Consider the following 22,617-nt stretch of genomic DNA (forward strand, 5'->3'; position numbering starts at 1 on the left):
GTGTTGACTACCTTTGTTGTTATTCCTAAAGCATACTTGTTTCAGGTTAAGCTAGGTATCCCTTGGCTAATCACCATGTAATTAGTTCCTTTGGTTGTGCATAAATGTTTGAAATTTCCTCATGAGGGCACAATACATGTAGTCCAAGATACTAGATTTTAGTCATTGATTACTCGTGATGGCTTTTCCTTAGATCATTTTTCGCCTGTTTGGATTGGGCCTATGCTTTCCCATGGAGATCTATTATATAAGGCTTATTACAATTATAATACAAGGGAGTTGGCCTTTGCATCATCCCAACCAATGATTTCATTATCTCCTCTTGCATATGTTTTTGCACTGCCTTCCTTATCTTCTCCTGTCCTATGGTAGGTTATACCTTTCATCCCTTCTTCATTGGGGGATAAGGATAGTCCTATTCCTCAAGGTAGACCTCCTTTCCTTCCTTGGACTACACAACCTCTAGCAATGCCTTATGTTCCTGTGATTGCACCTAGTGCAGGCAAAGGAAAGACACCTGTGATGTCCACATTTGTAACCCACCCTCCCTTTGAGCTTCCCATCATAGCTAATATCCCTCATCCTACCCAGTATGATAAGGGTAGACATTCACCTCAAGCTCTCTTGTCACCTTTGGCTCCTACATCATAGCTTTCGAGAGTACCTCCTATTCCTCCAACTACTCCTAGAGAAAAATGAGGAAGGGTGCATGTGACCATGTCTACAGGACATGGTTCAACAACACCTCTTGCTCCATCGATTATGTTGGGAAGATCAAAATTTGGTTGAATTCTAAACTTGTTCCTAAGAAATGTCTATCTGCCAAAGCCATTAAAGTAACAAAAAATTGTCTACGTATGAAAGTTCTAATGTATCTTATAGGTCATTGTTGCCTTTTGTTTTAATTTCACATTGATTTCTTTGGTTGGTCAAGCCCTACTTAAGTTTGGGTTTTCAGTGTTTATGTGCATTATGCTAACAGGCCCCTTCAAGTTGTTCTTTCTTAGCGAGTTCCTATTATGGCAATTATTTTAAGTATTCGGGTTAGTGCTTTATGTTTATTTACTATGACCCCTTGCCCTTCCACTTAGGCACCTTAAGTTACTGTATGCGGGAAAAGTGGGTCAATATAATTAAATATGTGGAAATTATGTTAGAATACTAGTCCACACACACACACAGGACTTCTTGATGCAAGCTATGCAGTAACGTAGTGTTACTCAGCTTCCCAAGGAGGGTCCCATGGTTCTCTATCTCACAATGTCCCTCAAACCAACGTTTTTGCTCTCAGATCACTGAGCAAAATGGTTTAGGGATGGCAAATATGAGAACGAGAGATGCTTTTGATTGATTTTAGTATGAGATGTGGTGTAAGTTATCTATGATGCTTAAAATGCAATAAACTAGCTATAAGATGACAAGATTAGTATAAATACTATCCTAGCATACTATATTTAGTCTAATCAATCCTAGCATACTATATTTAGTCTATGATTGAGCTAAAATGATAAATAAAGTACTCTAGCATGCATTATTAGTCTAATTTATGATCTAAAAGAGGCTAAATGATGAGCATATATGAAATGAAAGCTTGAAAGAATTTGAGCATAAGTGTAATGCTTCAAATTTGAAAGATGATTGTTAAAAATGGAGAAATGAGAGCTCTATTTATAGCACAAACAGGGCAATGGATGGTCAAGATTGAAAGGTTTAATCAAGGGCCAAGCTTGAAAGTTGGGGATCCATGTGCACAATTGGCACCAATGAAATGGTGACAAGTGTCAACATAGGATTGGGTTGAGAGAAGAGGTTGGAGGCATTAAAGGCCTGAGAAGACCTCATGGTTATCTAAAGGCTAAGGGTCAAGTCTAAGTTAGGGTTACCCACTGGATTAAGAGTTAATCCAAGGATAAACCTTTGTGCAAATGATTAAGAGATAATCATGGTCAAAGCATTAATGGCCTGATGAGACCCTTGGGTTGGATAGAGGTTGAGTCAAAACAAATGTTTTAACCATGTGGAAAGGTTTGAATTAACCATTAATGGTTATTGGAGACTTTAGGGATTAAGTGGTTGAAGGTTGGAAGCCTTTAATGGTTTTCAAAGACTTTAAGGGTTTTAGTGGTTGAAGGTTGAAAACCTTCAATGGTTATCCAAGACTTTGGGTCATTTGAGAAGTGACCTCCTTTTGCTTAGGGATGTGACAAAGTTTAGAGGAGGGTTAGGTTAATTAGAATCGATTAGAAGATTCTAGAAGGGATTAGAAAGGGGTTTGGGATTTTGCAAGTGGATGGGGGGATAATAGGATTTAATTGAATTAAATGATTTTCATTCAATTTGGTTACAATTTTGGAGGAATTAAATAAATTAGATTTATTCAATTTGGGATAACTTATTTAATTAAATTTGAATTTAATTAAAAGTGGATAGGGGGATTTAATTGAATAAAATGATTTATTCATTAAATGGGTATAGTGAATTTTATTTAAATAAATTGAGTAATTTATTTAATAAAATAGAGGAATGTGGATAATTTAATTAAATTGGATTTAATCAAATAGAGAAATGAACATAAAATATTCATTTAGGAATATGGTCATTTTTATACGTCTACATTTTGCCCCTCTTTGAAGTGACGTGTGTGCACATGTTATTTCAAAGAAAATGATGCTTTATCATGATTTATGATCAAATGCAATTTTTGTTGTGTCGCTCTTATGATTTGCCAGTCGTGCCCCAGATTTGATTTGATGTGTGATGCCCCAGATTTGAAAATTTGTTGTGCTTTGCCTGTCGTGATGTGATGGATTTATCCAATATGAGTGTTGGTATAACTTGTTTTGATTTGCGAATTTCCAAGTTATGTATAGATATCAATCTGTTGTATTGATCAGAATATGATTTATTTGCGTGGTCTGTTTTCAAGTTCAATGTGTGTGAAAGCCTGAGTTGTGTTACAAGTCGATATGGGTTGGAAACTTGAGTTGTTTTACAAGCTGATATGGGTGGGAAACTTGAGTTGTTTTACAAGTTTATGTGATTTTGGTACTTGAGTTGTTTTACAAGTTTTGATATGGTTTTTGAGAACTTGAGTTGTGTTACAAGTTGATATGAAATGATAGGTTTTTGAACTTGATGTAGATGAGCAAATTTGTTTCATGTTGTTGATGTAAGTTTGATTTTGATATCTTTGTTTTGATGTGGAAACTGATATTGGATTTGTTTTGAGATTTGATATGATAATGCCCCCTCGGGAGATCGTTCGTGCACACAAAGCATGAATGATCTCTCGAAAGAAGAAGAATGTTGTTTGAAAGATGGAAGAGTAGATAGTGATGGCATGCATGGGTTTGATAAGATTGATTAGATTGATTGGAATGAGAGCAAGTCTTGTTTCAGGTATGACACCTCCTGTATAAGACATGGATGATCGAGCGTCTGGTTTCAAGAATGATACCATCTGTATAAGATATGGATGATCAAGCATCTGGTTTCAAGAAGGATACCACCTGTATAAGACATGATAGAAGATAGTTTGGAAGAATGATGAAGATAGTTTAGAAGAATGATGAAGATAGTTTGGAAGAATGATGAAGATATGAAAGTGAAGAAAGATTCCATGATGATGTGATAGATATGCATGCGAGGGATGCAATGATGAATGATGAATGATATTTTGAAAATGAGATGTATGATATGATATGCAACTAATTGTAAAATGATATGCAACTTAATTGTAAAATCATGTGCAACTAATTGTAAAATGATATGTAACTATTTGTAAAATGATATGCAACTATGTTTTTGGAGCATCTCTCATTCTGTATTTGCTATCCGATAGAACCATATTTTTGCTTTCTTTGTAAATATCATCATTGAGCATTGATTTGTTTAGGATATGTTGAAAATTTATACAAGCATAATGGTATAATTGACCCATAATGACCTGAGAAAAATTTACATGATATTTGATTTTGCAAGATAGCACAAGCGTCAAGGTATAATTGAACCATAATGACCTGAGAAAAATTTACATGCTATTTGATTTTGCAAGATAGCACAAGCGTCAAGGTATAATTGAACCAGGACGACCTGAGTGCATATTGCGTAAACATACAAGAGTTAAGCTTTGTCCCATACAAATCCAAAATGTCCTCAGCGATATGCCACCGGATTTCTTCATAGGACAAATTTGCATGGTAAAAGACTTCACTCACAGATAGAAGACAAATAAAACATCACATTCCTTCCTTGCTTCTCTAGTCGTAAGACATCCTGGAGGTGCTCAGGAGATATGATAAGCAAAAATTAACAACCATAAGTAATCATGCATGCTATTGGAAATGTATTCTTGTCAATTAAAACATCTTGCAAAATAGATCTTTGTTCAGTTGAAATCAGTTCAAGTTCGTGATGTTTAGCCTTCTTGCATTGTCATTTGTCATTTATTGGTTGTTTTGATCCTTGTTGTCTTGCTACGTTTTTGGTCTGATGTTGAAAATCTTGAAGGCGAAATGCCCCAAGCGAGGTTAGGATTTTGCCCCTTGTCGTTGATACTACTTTGATATGGATATGTATACTGATCACCAAGCCATGGTGGGATATTATTTGGATAATTGTTTCAGATAAACCAAGGACAGTGACTACACTAAGTATGTCCAAGATTGATAAGCACTTGTGAATTTCTTGTGACGTCTCAGATGGGTGGATATGATATGTACACTATGATTTGTGAAACATGTATTTCCATCAATTGATGAAGATAAGGCTAACTAGAACAAAACCCAGCAGTCAGATTGATTGATGTCATTGTTTTGATGATTGATGTATAAAAATTTATTTCTCTTGATGAATTTGGAAAAACTAGGTTGTTGTTTCTTTAACATGATGTTACGATAGAGGTTCTTTCTTCTCAGAATAAGGAGATTAGTCATGCATGAGTGATCAATGGTTTCCTTTGATTGGTTTGGACTCAGTTGATTCTTGTTTTTGAAAATTTCAAATCTTACTTTATCAGAGTGAAGGTTTAGCTGTCCCTTCACGACAAAGTGTGTCAAATGATATGGATAAAAGCTTCCTGATCTGGAAACTGGATTTGACAATTTGAAAGTTTTAAACAAGTGTTTTTGAGATAAAAATCCGTAAGATGGTAAAGGATTCTGTTGATACTGATGATGAGATTTTCCAGATTATGATAGGAGAGACGTCCTTTATCGTGCGATTCGTTTAGGATTCTAACAACTTCGTTTGACACAAATTTAGCTCAAGAAATAGTTTTAATGGTTTGTTTGTCACTCTGCTTTGATGAGAAATGATGTTTGATGGATGGATTGATTATCAAGACTTGATGATTGATAGAAATGTCTGGATTCAAAGAGTGAGTACCCCGTATAAGACCGATCTGTCTGGTTTCGAGTGTACCTATCCCTGTATAAGACATGTTTGATGTTGATGTTGATTTCGAGTAATGAATTGATTAACAAGACATGTGATAAGTTTCATTGCAGACTTTGAGAGTTTTCCTGTTGTTGATCTGATTTGATGGATGGTCCATGTGTTCATGCTTTGATTTTTATTTTTTTTGTTTTTTTTTTATTTTTTTGATTTTTGTTGATTTTTAGTTTTGGATATTTTGATTTTTTTGAGTTTTTGGATATTTTGATTTTTTTGAGTTTTGGGATATTTTGATTTTTTTGAGTTTTTGGATTAGAAGAAAGATGTATTTGGTTGCCCCAATGTATATCAAGATGAGGAATGGATGAATGAATGACTGAACCATTGAGGTGGAAATAGATTTGTTGTCCATAGTTTTGATCAAGATCAAGGATGAAAAAGGGGATATGGATAGAGATAGGATATAGATAGCACTGGATGATGGAAGCAATGAATAGATAGGATAGATAGATATGGATTAGAGTGAAGCAAGATTGTAGAAAGAATTGGAGGATAGAAGAAATGAATATATAGGATAAGGGATATGGATTAGAGAATTTGGGAGATATGGTAGGAAGAATAGAGTAGATGAACTTTGCCCCCAAGCATAGAGGTTTCCATTTGCAAAAAGGTGATATGTAAGATTGTCATAGTATTTAGCATCATCTGAATAAGTGTTCTTGAACTTTTCAAAGATAGAGACCCAACCCATACTTAGAACCTCTGGAAATTTCAACTGAACATTTCTAGCAACTAGGAAGTAGACTCAAAAGGGAATAAGAATCCCAAACTGGATCAAGGTACTTAGTCTTTGATTACCCATGTGTGTGCAAGTGGGTTCATTCTGGCTCATATGATCATTGTAATCTTCAGAATCTAACATGGCTAGCTACATGAGTTACCTTAACTTCAAAAGCATCCTGGATAGAGCCTCGCTGCCAGCGAGCGTCCATAGCCCCGATGAGGTTATCGCTGTAATCTCACAAATATTGCTCCATTGCCAGCCAGGCGTCCATAGCCCCGATGGAGTTACTTGCATGTTCCCATAGCCAATCATTTTGATATTGCATTTCATTGCATTTTGCTTTTCTTGATATTCATTTTCTTGCTCATGCTTTTGATATTTCTTTTTTTTTTGTCTTGCATTGGCTTGTAAGTGATGAAACTTACATGGGTCTGATAATTACAGTGGCGCTGAAGCAAGATTTTAGATTTTTCACTAGCCATGTCTTCAATTTAAGAGATCACAATGATTTTTAGAGCAATCGATTAAGTGTATGAGATATAGTAATCAAAAGATGTCGGTACCAAGATACGATAAGTGGTTCTTTTCTGGATTGAGTGTGTATCCCAACCAAAAGAAAATGTTAAAGAGGAACAACCTCGGATTCTGAAGCATTTCATGAATAGATATCTAGGAAAAGGACTGAACATGAGATTCGAGCATGGGCAAGTATGTGACAAAATGACACAAATGCCTATTTCACAGATGAAGGATGTATGCAGAGGATTGAATGACAGGGATGGAAGGATAGAAAAGAGGTGTTGGATAATAGATAGAATGTTTGAAGATTTGTGCAAGGATAGATAGAAATGTATTCAGGATGAGTGTTGGTACTTGAGAAGTGATGAAGAGATGGAGGAAAATTGAATTTTGGGACAGAAGGACCCAAAATAGATAGAGGAAATGATAGAAGAAGTTTTGGAAAGATGTTTAGATAGAGGATTGAAAGAATTTCAAAGATGTGCTCCTCATTGATCTTTCTTATGGATCATTTGAGGTGATGGATTTGTGGATGGAGGGAAGTAAGGACCCAAGATGGATGGAAGGGATGGAGAATTCGATTGTGGAATGAAAGGACCTAAGATAGATTTGGAGGATGAAGAGATTCCTTGATCTTGATCTTGACTTGGAGTAGGATCATTTGAGTTTTTGCTTTTCTCTTGATTTTGAATTAGAATAGTGGAGGATATGGAAGGCCATCTCAAAAGATGTTTTGTTGGATATGGAAATCTTCTCCACTTTATGATTTTTCCTTGTTTGAACTGACTTTTGAGTTTGATTGTTGGATACTTTGCAAGATATTTTAACATTTGTGACAAGAATACATAGCACACATGAAGACAATGATCATCCTAATGCTAAACATTGAGTGTATATTCTTTTGAGGATGTGTTCAAATCCTCGATGTTATCACTGGTTTGATTTACAACAAAAGACACATCAGATAGACTCTTTATTCAAAGGTCATTGACAATATCATAGCCCACTAGTCTCGATACTCTGTCAGCTCAAACAGCCTTGTCACCCCCTAGGGGGCGCCCGTGTTTTTTCTTTTTGCCAAAATTTAACTCAAAGTGAATTGCTTCACAGTTGAGTAGTTATCTTGGGAGATATATGGTGAGTAATCTTGGGGGCGGATTCTTCCCCACCCTTGCACTATGATATTGCCAATGTTTGGCGACTGACTCGGTTCAAGGTTTCTATTTCTATGGTTCTTAATCAGGCTTCCTGTTCGGCCGTCAGTGATTAACTCCCTCAGGAGGCTTCCCAACCTTTAGAACAAAGGCTTTAAGTATCGTAAAGATACTGGGGGAAGGCTAATCGCTGCGCGTAACCATTGAAAGGGACTTTCATCACCCTCCACTTTTGATTATAGTGGGTTGGAACACTTGGCTTCAAAGTCGTTCCCCACTTAGGTCATTCCCTTCACACCGGCCAAAGAATGGCTTTAAGAGTTTTTCAACCCCTCGGGAAGGCAGGCCTGCTAAAGGATGTAAATGCTTGAAGTACAAAAAGCTTAAGAGTGGTTTGGGTTTTTGGTCACCCAGTTATGGGGAGAGCATATACCTTCCACTTTCGAGACAAGGCAATCAAGTTGTTCTTTTTAGCCTTCAAGACAATGATTTGCTAACTTTTATTTGGAGATGTTGCTCCAACAAGCATGGTGTTCCTTTTTAACCTTTCATAGCAAAGTGTGTATTTCCAAAACTTTTGTAAAACAAGCCTGGTCAACAAAAGTAAATCGTGATTTTTGGTCAACAAAATTAAAGTCGATAGGGAAAAACTTTCCCTCTTTGCCTTGTACAAAATGAAGATGAGGTTCTTTTACTTTGCAAAATGAAGTAAATCCTTTTAAACACCAAAGGATGGTGAGGTTCTTTTTAAAACTTTTGCCAAAGTAAAGATTGTTGGTTCTTTTTACAGCTTCCAAAATGAAGTGTTTTTCCTAACTTGCAGGAATGAAAGGTTTGCTTTGTTGTTCTTTTTACCATGCAATAAAGAAAAATGACTTTTCTTTTAAAACACCAAAAAGGAAGGCATGAAGTTCATTTTATGCATCCAAATGAAATGATGAGGTTTATTTTAACTTGTGCAAAAAAATGAGAGTGAGTTCTTTTTAACCAACTTTTGTTGAAAGAAAGTAAAAAAAAGAGACTTAAACCCTCTAAACTAACTCCTTCCCCTGCACAAAAAAGATTAGAACCTGCACATAGTCAATGATCAAATGTTAGTGTGGGCTTACACAAGCCTAAATTTTGATCTTGGTTACAAATTTTACAATTCTGATCCTGAAATGCCCTGAAATTTGTCTAAGTCTAAAATTTGGAAGATCTTCCAAAAACTAGATTTTGCATTACAACTTCTAGAGGTCTAAAACCCCTCTCAAACATCCTGAAAGTATATATGAAATATAACTTAAAGTATAAGAAAGAGAAAAGAGAAGAGGAAAGTATATATGAAATATAACTTAAAGTATATGAAATGTCACTTATACTTAAATGTTATATTCCATATATATTATGTCTCCCACAAGCCTAGTTTTTGACTCTGTCATAAATTTTTGGCTCTGCCAACTCTATGCGCTAAGAAATGATGTCTATGCGCTAAGAAAAAGCCCCTATGCGCTATTATGTGCCCCCAATGCGCTATTATGTGCCCCCAATGCGCTAAGCTGTTTTCCCGATGCGCTATTCTATTTTTCTCCCACGTTGATACCTACAGGAAAATATTAGTGTTTTGATGCGCTAAAAGATTGACTTCACGTGCTGGATGATAGACTCTATGCACTAAAAAGTGGACCGGATGCGCTAGGCTATTAACCGGATGCGCTACTCTGTTTTGTTTCCGCGTTGAGGCCTACAGGAAAACTTAACGGAGGTCACGCGCTAATGTTTGAACTGCACGCGCTAGATGATGGTCTCCACGCGCTGAACAGTGGATTGGATGCGCTAATATGCTGGGTCGATGCGCTACTCTGTGTTATGCCCACGTCGAGACCTACAGGAAAAATTGTTAAACAAAATCATGCACTAAGAAAAGGTCTTCACGCGCTAAAACAAAGAGCCCACGCGCTAAACAGTAGGCTAGAAGCGCTAGACTATTAAGCGGATGCGCCAATGTATGTTTTCGACGCGCTGATTCCTGTTTCCCACGGACCTGCAAAAGTGATCAATTTGAAAAACCGATTTGTTATTTGGGGTCGAGCCCCACGGTGGGCGCCAGAAATGTATGCGGGAAAAGTGGGTCAATATAATTAAATATGTGAAAATTATGTTAGAATACTAGTCCACACACACACACAGGACTTCTTGATGCAAGCTATGGAGTAACGTAGTGTTACTCAGCTTCCCAAGGAGGGTCTCATGGTTCTCTATCTCACAATGTCCCTCAAACCAACGTTTTTGCTCTCAAATCACTGAGCAAAATGGTTTAGGGATGGCAAATATGAGAACGAGAGATGCTTTTGATTGATTTTAGTATGAGATGTGGTGTAAGTTATCTATGATGCTTAAAATGCAATAAACTAGCTATAAGATGACAAGATTAGTATAAATACTATCCTAGCATACTATATTTAGTCTAATCAATCCTAGCATACTATATTTAGTCTATGATTGAGCTAAAATGATAAATAAAGTACTCTAGCATGCATTATTAGTCTAATTTATGATCTAAAAGAGGCTAAATGATGAGCATATATGAAATGAAAGCTTGAAAGAATTTGAGCATAAGTGTAATGCTTCAAATTTGAAAGATGATTGTTAAAAATGGAGAAATGAGAGCTCTATTTATAGCACAAACAGGGCAATGGATGGTCAAGATTGAAAGGTTTAATCAAGGGCCAAGCTTGAAAGTTGGGGATCCATGTGCACAATTGGCACCAATGAAATGGTGACAAGTGTCAACATAGGATTGGGTTGAGAGAAGAGGTTGGAGGCATTAAAGGCCTGAGAAGACCTCATGGTTATCTAAAGGCTAAGGGTCAAGTCTAAGTTAGGGTTACCCACTGGATTAAGAGTTAATCCAAGGATAAACCTTTGTGCAAATGATTAAGAGATAATCATGGTCAAAGCATTAATGGCCTGATGAGACCCTTGGGTTGGATAGAGGTTGAGTCAAAACAAATGTTTTAACCATGTGGGAAGGTTTGAATTAACCATTAATGGTTATTGGAGACTTTAGGGATTAAGTGGTTGAAGGTTGGAAGCCTTTAATGGTTTTCAAAGACTTTAAGGGTTTTAGTGGTTGAAGGTTGAAAACCTTCAATGGTTATCCAAGACTTTGGGTCATTTGAGAAGTGACCTCCTTTTGCTTAGGGATGTGACAAAGTTTAGAGGAGGGTTAGGTTAATTAGAATCGATTAGAAGATTCTAGAAGGGATTAGAAAGGGGTTTGGGATTTTACAAGTGGATGGGGGGATAATAGGATTTAATTGAATTAAATGATTTTCATTCAATTTGGTTACAATTTTGGAGGAATTAAATAAATTAGATTTATTCAATTTGGGATAACTTATTTAATTAAATTTGAATTTAATTAAAAGTGGATAGGGGGATTTAATTGAATAAAATGATTTATTCATTAAATGGGTATAGTGAATTTTATTTAAATAAATTGAGTAATTTATTTAATAAAATAGAGGAATGTGGATAATTTAATTAAATTGGATTTAATCAAATAGAGAAATGAACATAAAATATTCATTTAGGAATATGGTCATTTTTATACGTCTACAGTTACTACATGCAAAATTAAAATATTAAGTGGTCTTTACCCTATTCTCTCATGGGGGATATCCCCTAACCATTCGCAAACCCACAGGGCCATGGGGTAGTATTCTTGGAAATAGCTAGTTGATTTCCCTCATACCCCCATGCAGTGAGTGTTTCAAAGCAAGGGTACCCCACAGAGCCGCAGGGTAAACATTTAATGTTGAAGTCTCTCACCTCATGTCCTTGTGGGGATGTTGGTGTTAGCATGGAAGCAATCATGGGGTGCAAGTTTAACACTCAGTTTATGATACCTCGCGCCCTCACACGATTGGTAATAGATGAAACATGAAGCTATGGAAATACAGGGTAAGATGAAGACAATGTAGTTAGTGAATGCAAAGAGAAAATCTTACCCCATGCCCCAATGAGGGTAATGACTTGGCATGAGGATAGACTACGGGGATGCGAGAAGGTGCCACATGTGCTTATGGGCCCAGATGGATGTGGTGATAGATTGAAGGATTTCCATGGTGGAAAGGATGATGCAACCAACTTGTTGAGTCAAATGAAAGCGATTAATTTGAGCCGTTTGTTGGATATGTTTTTTTTTAAATCAACATTCTAAATTTAAAAACAAATACGACTCCCAAATTCAAAGCTTCTACATGTTTTAAATTAATGCAAACAAGATAGTCATAGAATGCAATTTGGTGGCAATAAATTCACGAATTTGGGCTTTTTTTTACATCCAATCATTTCTAGGACCTGAGATCTATGACAACAAAGAGTACTTCAAGCATACGGTTAGGGGTTGTAGGAGAGTGTTTAAACTAGTAAGTGCAATAAATTTCTCTGTGATGTATTGAATTTGAAATTGTTTGCATTTCCATTACTTCTACACTCTATATTTATTAGTGTGAATCAAGAAAATCCAAACCCTAGCTAGTCACAATGCCTAAGAAGGGAGAGTCCTCAAGCAAGAAAAGGGAACTAACACCTAAAAAGCACATACCCCATGTAAAAAGAAGGAAGCCCCCCCAAGAAAAAAATTAACCCATTATTAGCCAACCTCGGGACATTGATGAAAATGATAAGAAGAGGCTCTTTTACCAATATGTGTTGGATATCTTTCTATATTCAACAAATGATTTTAAGGAAAAGGAGTTTAAGGATAATTGTGCTAATTGTAGAAATGTTAAAAAATACCCATCGCTGAATGGAAACTCTTTTCCTATTTTTATAAAAATAGGGATATGGAATTCATGGTTTTTTATTTTACAAAATGTTTAGTTATTGATATGTTCATTGAAGTGGACATGATTAGAGTTCTATGAAGGAATTATGACCCTGCTACTAAAATTGTCATAAGAAGTGATGACATAGTCTTGGTAGACATCAATAGGATGTCCATTATTGAATGCTTTGATTTAAATAGGTAAGATCTACCAAAGATTAATTTGGAGAAGTTTACAAAGAACTACGAGGTGTGTAAGAAGACTTTCCAAAAGGATGAAGTGCCCCACTATATAAAGGAGTTTGATTATAGAAGGGCACCAATATTTGACTCAAAAAAAGGAGCCCTTTGAAGTTGCAAAGTTGGAGAATTATTTTTTCAAAATGTATTATAGCTTGTGCCAAGTTCTAGGAAAAGACCCTGAAGACAATGCCAATTGGTATGATGATAATGGCTATGAGGATTCAAAAAAAAGATGTCAATATTGAGTATGACTTTCCTTCATAATTTTAGGAGAGGATTCATTAGGGATTAATAAAAGCCAAAGAGAATGACAAAGTAATTATCATAAATCATTACTCTCTTTTATGCCACTTGATATTTTATCAAAACAAATATGAATGGAGTGAGATGATGAAGATGAAAATCCTCAGTAATGATGGGAAGTCATTGCCTATACAATGCTAGAACTATATATGGGATAGGAAATGTGAGATAGCTAATGACATAATATTCCACCAATTTTTTGTGGCAAATGTAGTCAACTGGTGTGGTGTTTCTTTACAAACATTGCCTTTCAAAATTATGCAATTGTTGAGGCCAAAGGTAGAGTGGCTAGATTTGGATAGTGATCAAAACTTTGGTGATTGATTTTATTTTTCTGATTATAAATCCTAAGAATATGTGTGTGTCCTCAAGAACCTCATCTGCTACTAATATATGTCTCTCCTAGATTGGCTTTGTTTTAAGTCATGTGGCAAAAGATGTGGATGGAAAGGGTTTATATGGAAGGCCAAAGAAAAGGTATCTTTATGTCCTGTTGTGTGAAGTATAATGATTTCTCTATTGGAGTGGAAGCACTAGAAGAAGTTAAAGAGAATTTAAAGAGCATGCACATCTTGCAGAGTGGGAAGCTCAAGGCCTATGATCTTGAGGGATTTATGCAGTGGTTGAAAAAGGTGAATTTGGATAGAGGGAGATATTTTCATGATATGTACTATGAAGAGGATGTGATCAGGAGTTGCCCTAGTGAATTTGAAGTGATTCAAAGAAGAAAGAAATGGGCTTATTTGATAAGGGAAATATTTTCATGATATGTACTATAAAGAGGATGTGATTAGGAGTTTCCCTAGTGAATCTGAAGTGATTCAAAGAAGAAAGAAATGGGCCATATTATCAAATATTGAAACAAAAAGAAATAAGTGTGATCCAAACTTATTGGGATTCTTTTTAGAAGAAGAAAATGAAATCAAAGGAATTGAACTCATGATGAATAATTTTGAACAAATATATGGTGTGAGTGTTGTCACCAAGGAAAAGAGACATGCAACAGAGGAAAGGTAGATGCACCTCTTAGGGTTGATGAAAGAATTGAAAATGTGCCTCATGTTGAAGAAGAGGTTTCAAAGTATGTGCCTCCAAGGTTGGAGGAATTGATGGCCAGAGGTATTAAGACTATATTTCTAGATGAACCATCATCACGAGAGCCACCTCCTAATAGGAAAAAGACAATGCCCATGGTATCATACATGAAGTATTTTAAGCAACACAGGATATTAAAGGGGATGCCCTTGCATTATATGAAATAGAAACAAAGGAAGAGGTTGACCAACCTCTAAAAATACCACCAAGAGAGAATGTTTCAAAGCAGCTGCCACAAGATAGAGTATATATGCATTCACCTATCTCCCTTTATCAAATTGATGATGAGAGGGTAGTGGAAGCCTCTCAATTCCTTGTTGACGATGAATTCATAAAAAAACCCAAAGTTTAAGGATTTTTGGTTGAAAATGAAAATGAAAGAACAACCAGGATTGGAGGTGTCAGAGCACAATGAAATTTTAACTCTCAATGAGATGAGTATTGATGATATCATGCCTGAAGAGGCAAGAAAGATGGTGAATGAAAGTGGCATGTTGTTGTTCCCATCCTAGAATCTCTAAGAAGTATTCTTATTAGATCAGATTAGGCAGCAGAGAGACCCTTTATTTGCTAAAAAATTTAATAGCGAAAGGGGTATCAATAGTATTGGTTACCACCAAAATCTTAAAGTGTTATCCCAATGGATAAGATCACCTAGGACAAACAAGCCATAATTACTAATAGGTGTGGAGCAAATTGTGAGTAATGTAGTTGTAAGAACATTGAAAGACACCACTATTGTAGAAGCTGCAACTATCACTATGCATTTTTTTAGCAAAGGATGTCATAGAACAAAAACAAAAAGAATTAGAAAAAATGATGACACGGAGAATTGAGATGAATGAGGCATATAAAAAATTATTAATGAAGAATGCAAAATTTAAAATGCTCTAAGAATTAAGGAACTTCCTCCTACTTTATTAGATGCAATGACTGTGGATAAAGTTGCAATATACAGGGAAGATGTGGCCTCTACTTCTGGTGAAGTTGAAAGAATGAAAAAAAAAATCACAAGGTTGGATGAAAAGTTGAAGGCAAAATATGATATGTTGCTTGAAGCAAGAGAAATGACAAAAGATAAAGCTCTTGATGTCATGAAAGGCACCATAGTTCACCTAATACAATAAATTTTGAGCAAATTAGGTGAGTTGTATAGTAGTTATCATATTTTGCTATAGGGTGCATAGTAGCATAAGAACTTTATGTCCATGTTGAAGCCAATATATGATAAGTGGCAACCACAATCTCACACTCTTGAGGACCTGGTCATGGCCACAGAATTTACCAAGTGTCCCTACCTCAATCTTGTCAACAAATAAAATATTAACAATGTTGATAAAGAAAATTCAATTTTTTGAAGGAAAAGAGCAATCAATCGAGGACAAGATTGATTCATTTCATGTGTCTCAACATTGGAACATTCCTAATTTGTTGCAAAAGGAAGGGGAATCGTAAACACTTGAGGAATGGAATTTGTTTTTTGACATGATGGTCCCCATAACTTTTTAAAAAATTGATAATGGTCATCAACTATAGGTTTCTATATACCATATTGTGATAGGAAAAATCATTGCAACCTACTTAATGTATGGGAAATTCATCACAGATACTAAGAATGTCATAGATAACAACTGCAGAGAAACTCCATCCACAGTACAACAGATTCAAGATTTCAAGTGGCCATTGAATTTTTGTATTGCATAATGGCATTAACGATACTGTTCAAATATATTTCAGTTATCTCTATAAGGGCCTTTCCAAATTAGTAGATCACGGGTACCTTGCACTCATGAAATGAAACTGAATATTTTGACATGTAGGATTCATCAGTCACAAATTCGTAGTGCTCCTATATCTGAGCTACCATTTGCCAATTTCCTTTTTCTTTGTTCTTTGTTCCAACAGTTTTCAGTTTAAGGATGCCACATCAGCTATGCAATCATAAGGAGCTAAGTCAGCAACAAGGGAAAATCTTTGTTTTTTGGAAAGTTTCCCCCCAACAATGGAAAATGATTTTTTTCTTGCATAATTGTAAAGATACCTTTGACATGTTTTTGGTTGAGGGAATCTTTATTTTACAATTTTGAAATTGCTAACTGATCTGAAGCTTGTTTCTCCCTTGATCTTATAAAAGGGAAATCACGATCATTAGCAAGTCTGGTTCTAAATTGATGTTTTGGGTAGGTAAGTGATAGGATGTATCTAGTTTTAGAGTAGAGTGGAAATTTGTAGAGAGCTTGTATTCTTGAATAGTGTTAATCATTTTTTGAGCATATCAATGGAAAAATACTTCAAGTTTGTCTCCTAATTGTATTCTCAAATTCAAATGAATCAATATATCAAGGATTATCTAATTTGTCTTTGCAATTTTAACTGCAAATGTGTATCATGTTTTATGGGTTCCTTTCAAGGGAAGGATTAAATTCTGTAAGCATGTTACTTTGAATTTTGGGAATGCATTTAGTGATAATTAAGTAGAAGCTTTAATGTATAACAATTAAATGATTGTGTAAGGCATGAGTATTTGGGAATAGGTGATTAGATTTTAAATCTTTTTCATGGATGCAAAGTAATCTATTAATTGACTCCATCACCCTAGGATTTAGGCACCGATCACCTTGACAAGCTTAGATCTATTTAGAAACAATTCATTAAGTCAAAATCCTTTTAAATTTATGTTGTAGGAGTAGATTTAGAGTAGAATTCTCATTATCACCTGCATAATAAGTAGAAATAACCATGAATGGGGCTATTTCAATGGTTAAATATGTATTTTCTTGTTGAATGTTGTGAGAATTATGTTCCTTGATGCAATATTTGTTCCAATTTGTGTTCATACATTGAACATTGCAGAGGTACACCCACCTAGGTCTAGCAGATCCTAAAGAGCAGAAGAAATTACTCATCTTGTTATTTGGTCACTATTTGTTGATAGAAGATAAGATAATTCTTAGGAATATCTAGGCAATCAATTAGAAACACCAATAGGTTAGGCCTTCTCTTTTGTTGGCAATGGCTCTGGAGGCCTCTCTGAAAGATGTTGACTAAGGAGTGTAGCAAACTGATTTACTTTTCTGATTTTTAAATTCTTTGACCAAGGAGAAGGAAATTGGTTTTTTTTGTTTGTTTTGTGGCTTTTTCACTTTTTTGTGTTTTTGCAAAGTATGAATGATTTGGGGATTTAAATAATGCAATTGAAAGACAATAATCAACATAAGCTAATGAGTAGAATTTAAATTTCAGATTGACTAAATTTGTAACAACAATTATTAAAAGTCAATAAACAATGGAATTCACCAAAGACAAGCCAAAATTGTCCTACCAGGGATCCAATGCCTTGCCTGGAGGGTTGCTTAATTAGCACAAATGAGTCCAGGTGTTGCTACAGGAGCTATCAATGAGTCCTAACTACTCCCATGAGTTTATTTCCTCTAGTAAACAATTACCAAAAATAAATCTCACATAAATAGACTAGATTGATACTGTTACCTTCAAATCCCCAGGAGACTTCATTGAAAATGGATAATTTTCCACATTCTTTTGCTCAAATCTCTCTCTGGTGACATTAAAATCCTGAAAGAAAGTGTCCCATCTTTATTCCTATTGCTAACAATCAGATTTGTACAAAAATTCCAGCTTAAACCCTTCAATTTATTTTTTATGGATTCCCAAGCAAGAGATGTTGGCATTTTTGATGATTATGTTGTGATTGTCATTGATGGACACACACTTGCATTGAGATCACTTTTATATGTATGAGTCATGCTCAACCGGAAATTGTTCCCAACCGGTATGATGCATTATAGTCCTTAGACTATTGGTTCTTTGCAGAAAGTGTTTACCGATCTGAAGCGGTATGCTGACCCCAAGCGGTTTGAGGATCTCAAGCGATACAAAGGATCAAAGCAGCATAACACATATTTCCCAGTCTTCATTTTGTCAAACTGGCAACTGGTATTTTGTATGAACCGGTAATACTCTGTGATGAGTTACCAATCGGCATTTTGTGATCAGTTACCATCCACCGATTGTTTGGCGGTGCTGACACTTCAACGGTGCTTTTTGTGTCATGTTGTAGAATACGTCTAGATGCATTGAACCTAGGAAATTGAAATGTAATCCTATTGGACCGACATGAAATCAGATTCCTTTATAAGGACATCATATCTAGGGTTTTAGGTTGTTGCTAGGGTTTAAGGTGGTTGATGAGTTAGAGAGAGTGTGAATGTGTTGAAGACTGAAGTAATGTTGGAATGCATTAGGAACGAGCTATCAAGGATCTAACCAAGCAATCTGTGCTATTTGCTATATCACTCACTTGTTGATTACTCACATCTTCGACAAGTCTGAAGCCCTTAACCGGGTAGGCCCAAAAGCCTTTTGTAAATCCTCTAACAAGGTGGTTCACATCTGTGGATCTAAAATCCTCTAGCAAGGTAGTCTTTAATTGGACTTATCTCCTAACAGAGATTGAGATTCCTAACAGGATCTGTTCTGGTAAAGAATATTGTATGACCTTAACCAGTTTGACCTTAACCGGCTTGACCATAACCGGTTTGGTTCCTATTCTGCAGATAGTTACTTGTGAGTTCCATCTCACTGTGGTTTTTCCCATTTGGGTTTCCACGTCAAAATCTCTTGTGTTATGGTGTTTGTGCTTCTATGGGTGAATGCACTATTTGCTATTTGGTTTGCATGTGTGCTAACCGGTTTGTCTGCTAAACTGTTTTACCAGTTTACTGTTAGTCTAGCAAAGTGTTTAAGTACACTGTCTTTTGGCATACTAATTCACCCCCCCTCTTAGTATTCATCAATTGGTATCAGAGCCTACCTTTCTATAAGTCTAACCACTTGGAAAGAGATATGGGGGAATACACTATGAGGGAACTTACTCATCGGCTCACTCAGTCTGAGCAAGCCTATGATGATCTTATGGTCAAATATAAGGCCTCTCAAGCAAAAAGGAGAGAACATGTTGAAAAGTTGATGGAGCTATCTGAAAATGGTTCTTCTGATGAAGCAGACATGGAAGCCCTAATCCAAGAAGTAGAAAAGTTGAATGAGTCCAATTCCAACCTGAGAAAGGAGTTGGAAGGACTGACTATCCGAATGTGCCAAGAGCTTGAGAACCGGAGGAATGATAAAGATCTGGTAAAAGATAAAGATCATGAAATCTCCAAGTTGAAGCAAGAGATCAGTGCCCTAACTGCTCAACTCCATGCGAGAAAAGTGGAAAAGGAAGACATGCAAGGAGAATTGAACTCGACCATCTCCGAGAATGCAAACCTAATGGAAACAAATGCTGCTATTTCCAAAGAACTCTTTGAGTCAAAGGAAATACTTGCTAAGTTCAACAAGAGTACTATTAAGCTAGAGCAAAAGCTTGAATCTACCAAACCTGTCAAGAATACTGATGGACTTGGTTATTCCAGTCATGAGGAAGGTGAGACCTCTGGTACAAATGTTGGAGCATTGAAGAGACAATCGGCATCAAAGGATAAAGGTAAGATCAAGTTTAAACCTGTTTGCTTTAACTATCTTAAAGAAGGACATACTGCCAATGTGTGTAGAAGTAAGGCTTACAATAATTTTCCTTATTTTCTAAATGATAAGCCTAGATCCTATAGATTCAATGGTAACTGTTATGCATGCAACAAGTTTGGACATAGAGCATCTGAATGCAGGTCTATTATGAACAACGTTGGAAGATATCCTCAGAGGAATCAAGGAGTTGGTCTGGAACCTTTTGTGAACCAAAATCATAATCGATTTAATACCTTTAATCATCAATCAGGAAGCGGTGGCTATCAAGCGGAAACCGGATGGAGAGCAAACTGTTTGATCTGTCATGGTCATGATCACACTGCTGCAACATGTAGAAGGAATAATGGTAACATGAATAATGGACCTTGGAGAGCACCTGGAATGGTCTGCTATCATTGCAACAAATCGGGTCACATTGCCAGATTCTGCAGAACAAGAAAGAACATATCAGATGACATACCGGTCACTCTGGAAGGAAAGCTTGATATTGACACTGTTCAAGCAGATATGAACAAAACCTGGAAGAAGAAACCAGCAGTGTTGCAAGAAGAACCGGTTTCTACACCTAGTGTGGAAATAATGGAACCGGCAAACTAAGCATCATAAAAGCTTAGGGGGAGCAAATGGTGAAACACTACGAACCCCCGGTTTACACCGGTAAAAGACCTTAACCAGTATGTGATACCTGTCATTTGGCAGAAGTCTAAAAATAGTAACAGGCAAATTAGGGTTTACACCTTAATGGTGGAGCATTTATTATGGTAGGTGAGGAATATGTTTAAAAGGAATTTTCAAATCATTTCTCACTATCATTTTTTTTCGAGCAAAGAAGTTTTTCAAGTGCAGAGCGAAGAAAAAGTGATTTGTGTTGTGATTCAAAGAAATCTTGAAACCCTGAAGAAGATTCAGAAGCAAACATCAAACGGTCAAGAGAAGAACTCAAAGCAGTGATTTAGCAACCGATGAAGTGGAAGGAGAAGTGGAATTTGCAAGTCCTAAATTCTCGATTTTTGAAAGGTATTTCACGAGTTTTCTATTTTATCATGGCTTCCGCATCTCATGATAGTTCTAGTGCAACTGTCGATTCTATGGATTTCATACAACGAAAGTCAAAATATAATGCCTTGTCTCAAGTACCGACTGGTGTGATAGTGGAAGAAGACATTTCTGATTATATAGACTGCAAAATCGAAGACCTAGGGTCTCTTGTGATCCATTCTCAGCTAGGTCTATTCTATGGGAAGGATAAAAAGATCAAATTGGAGTATAGCATTTTGGAGAAGAAGAAACTTCACAATGCGGTTTACTTCCTAGAGGATTTCACAGATGACCACATTAGAATCATTCTAAGCAGAGTTCATGGTGACAAGATGTACCTAGAGCGGACATATGATATCAGACCGCAAGCTATTCATGTCATCACCGGTTTCTACAATACAGGGGAAGTGCCAGCCCTAAGGAAGGTCAGCAAGACGAAAAATGTACAAGCTCACTGGTTTAGTGAGTGACTCACGTGGCATGACCGTCAACTCAATCAAGGATGATCTGGTCAAGTATGCCTGCATGGTGATAGGCTACCAGACATTTTCTGCCAGTAGAATTAATTTTGTCTCTGCTGCAGCGGTAAATGCCACTTACCGGATGATCAAAGAAGATGCATCATTTGATCTGTGCACCTGTATGCAAAGACAACTTATGTTGAATCTTAAGTCAATCAAACAGGATAATGCACTAAGATTCAAGTTTGGACAACTACTGGTAGGGTTATTCTTCTACTTCCAAGGTTATTTCCTAGGAGTTGGAGATATTCAGTGGTCTGTCGACCAACTGGTTACCAAGAAGATCAAAGAGAGCTTGCAAGCAGTTGGAACCAGTTACCCTGAAGTTCTGAACAAGTACTTTGATGAGTTCAAGCGCAAGATGAGCCAAAGGATAAGGATATCCGGTGACATTGTCAAGAAATATGAAGAGGATATCTGCTTTATCATCAATGTGGATGAATGCATAATGGAGGTTGTTGAGCCCAGATAGGAAGAAGTAGAGCCTATGGGCTATGAGGTGATGTATGATATGTTGGACGGGTATGCTTCTACCCTAATCGCCTCACCCCTTGATCCTAAGGCAAAGAGAACCGACACCTATCTGGAAAGGGTTGCACTGGTTGTAGAACCTCCTGAAAAGAAAGGAAAGGCAGTGCCTTCGGCATCGGCACCGGTTACTGCAGCCAGTCCCAAAGTGACCAAGCGGTCACCTGCAAAGAAGAAAGTAGAAGCGGCACCTGCCAAAGTCTTCAAGAGGAAGAGGAAGACAAGGAATAACTCACCGGACTCAGAAGAAACTATCTGAAGAAAAACCCAAGAAGACAAGACAAAGAATGAACCGGCATCATCGGCATCGGTAAATATTGACATTTCTTCGTACAAACCTTTGACACATTGTCAAAGAACTATAAAAAATATTAGGAGAAAAGTGTTGAATGATTTGATTGATTGTTTTGATGATTTCAATGATGATGAAAAGGAAGTAGTTGAACAAGAAATCATTAAGTATTTATGTGCTAATGACTGGTCACCTTCAGAAATTAGATTTGAGACACCGGATTCTTTGTATAATTCTTTAGACAATAAATGGCGCATTGCCATAGAAAAGGAACAGGAAATGAGAGAAAATTTTTGCTCAACATTTTCTTGATGTATCAAATTTAGAACTTTTCGAAGTTATGAATAAATACAAAGGCCTCTTCTTCATGAGAAGAAGAAGACTCCTAT

This window comes from Cryptomeria japonica, chromosome 11 (assembly GCF_030272615.1).
Source record: "Cryptomeria japonica chromosome 11, Sugi_1.0, whole genome shotgun sequence".
In the NCBI taxonomy this organism is placed as follows: domain Eukaryota; kingdom Viridiplantae; phylum Streptophyta; class Pinopsida; order Cupressales; family Cupressaceae; genus Cryptomeria; species Cryptomeria japonica.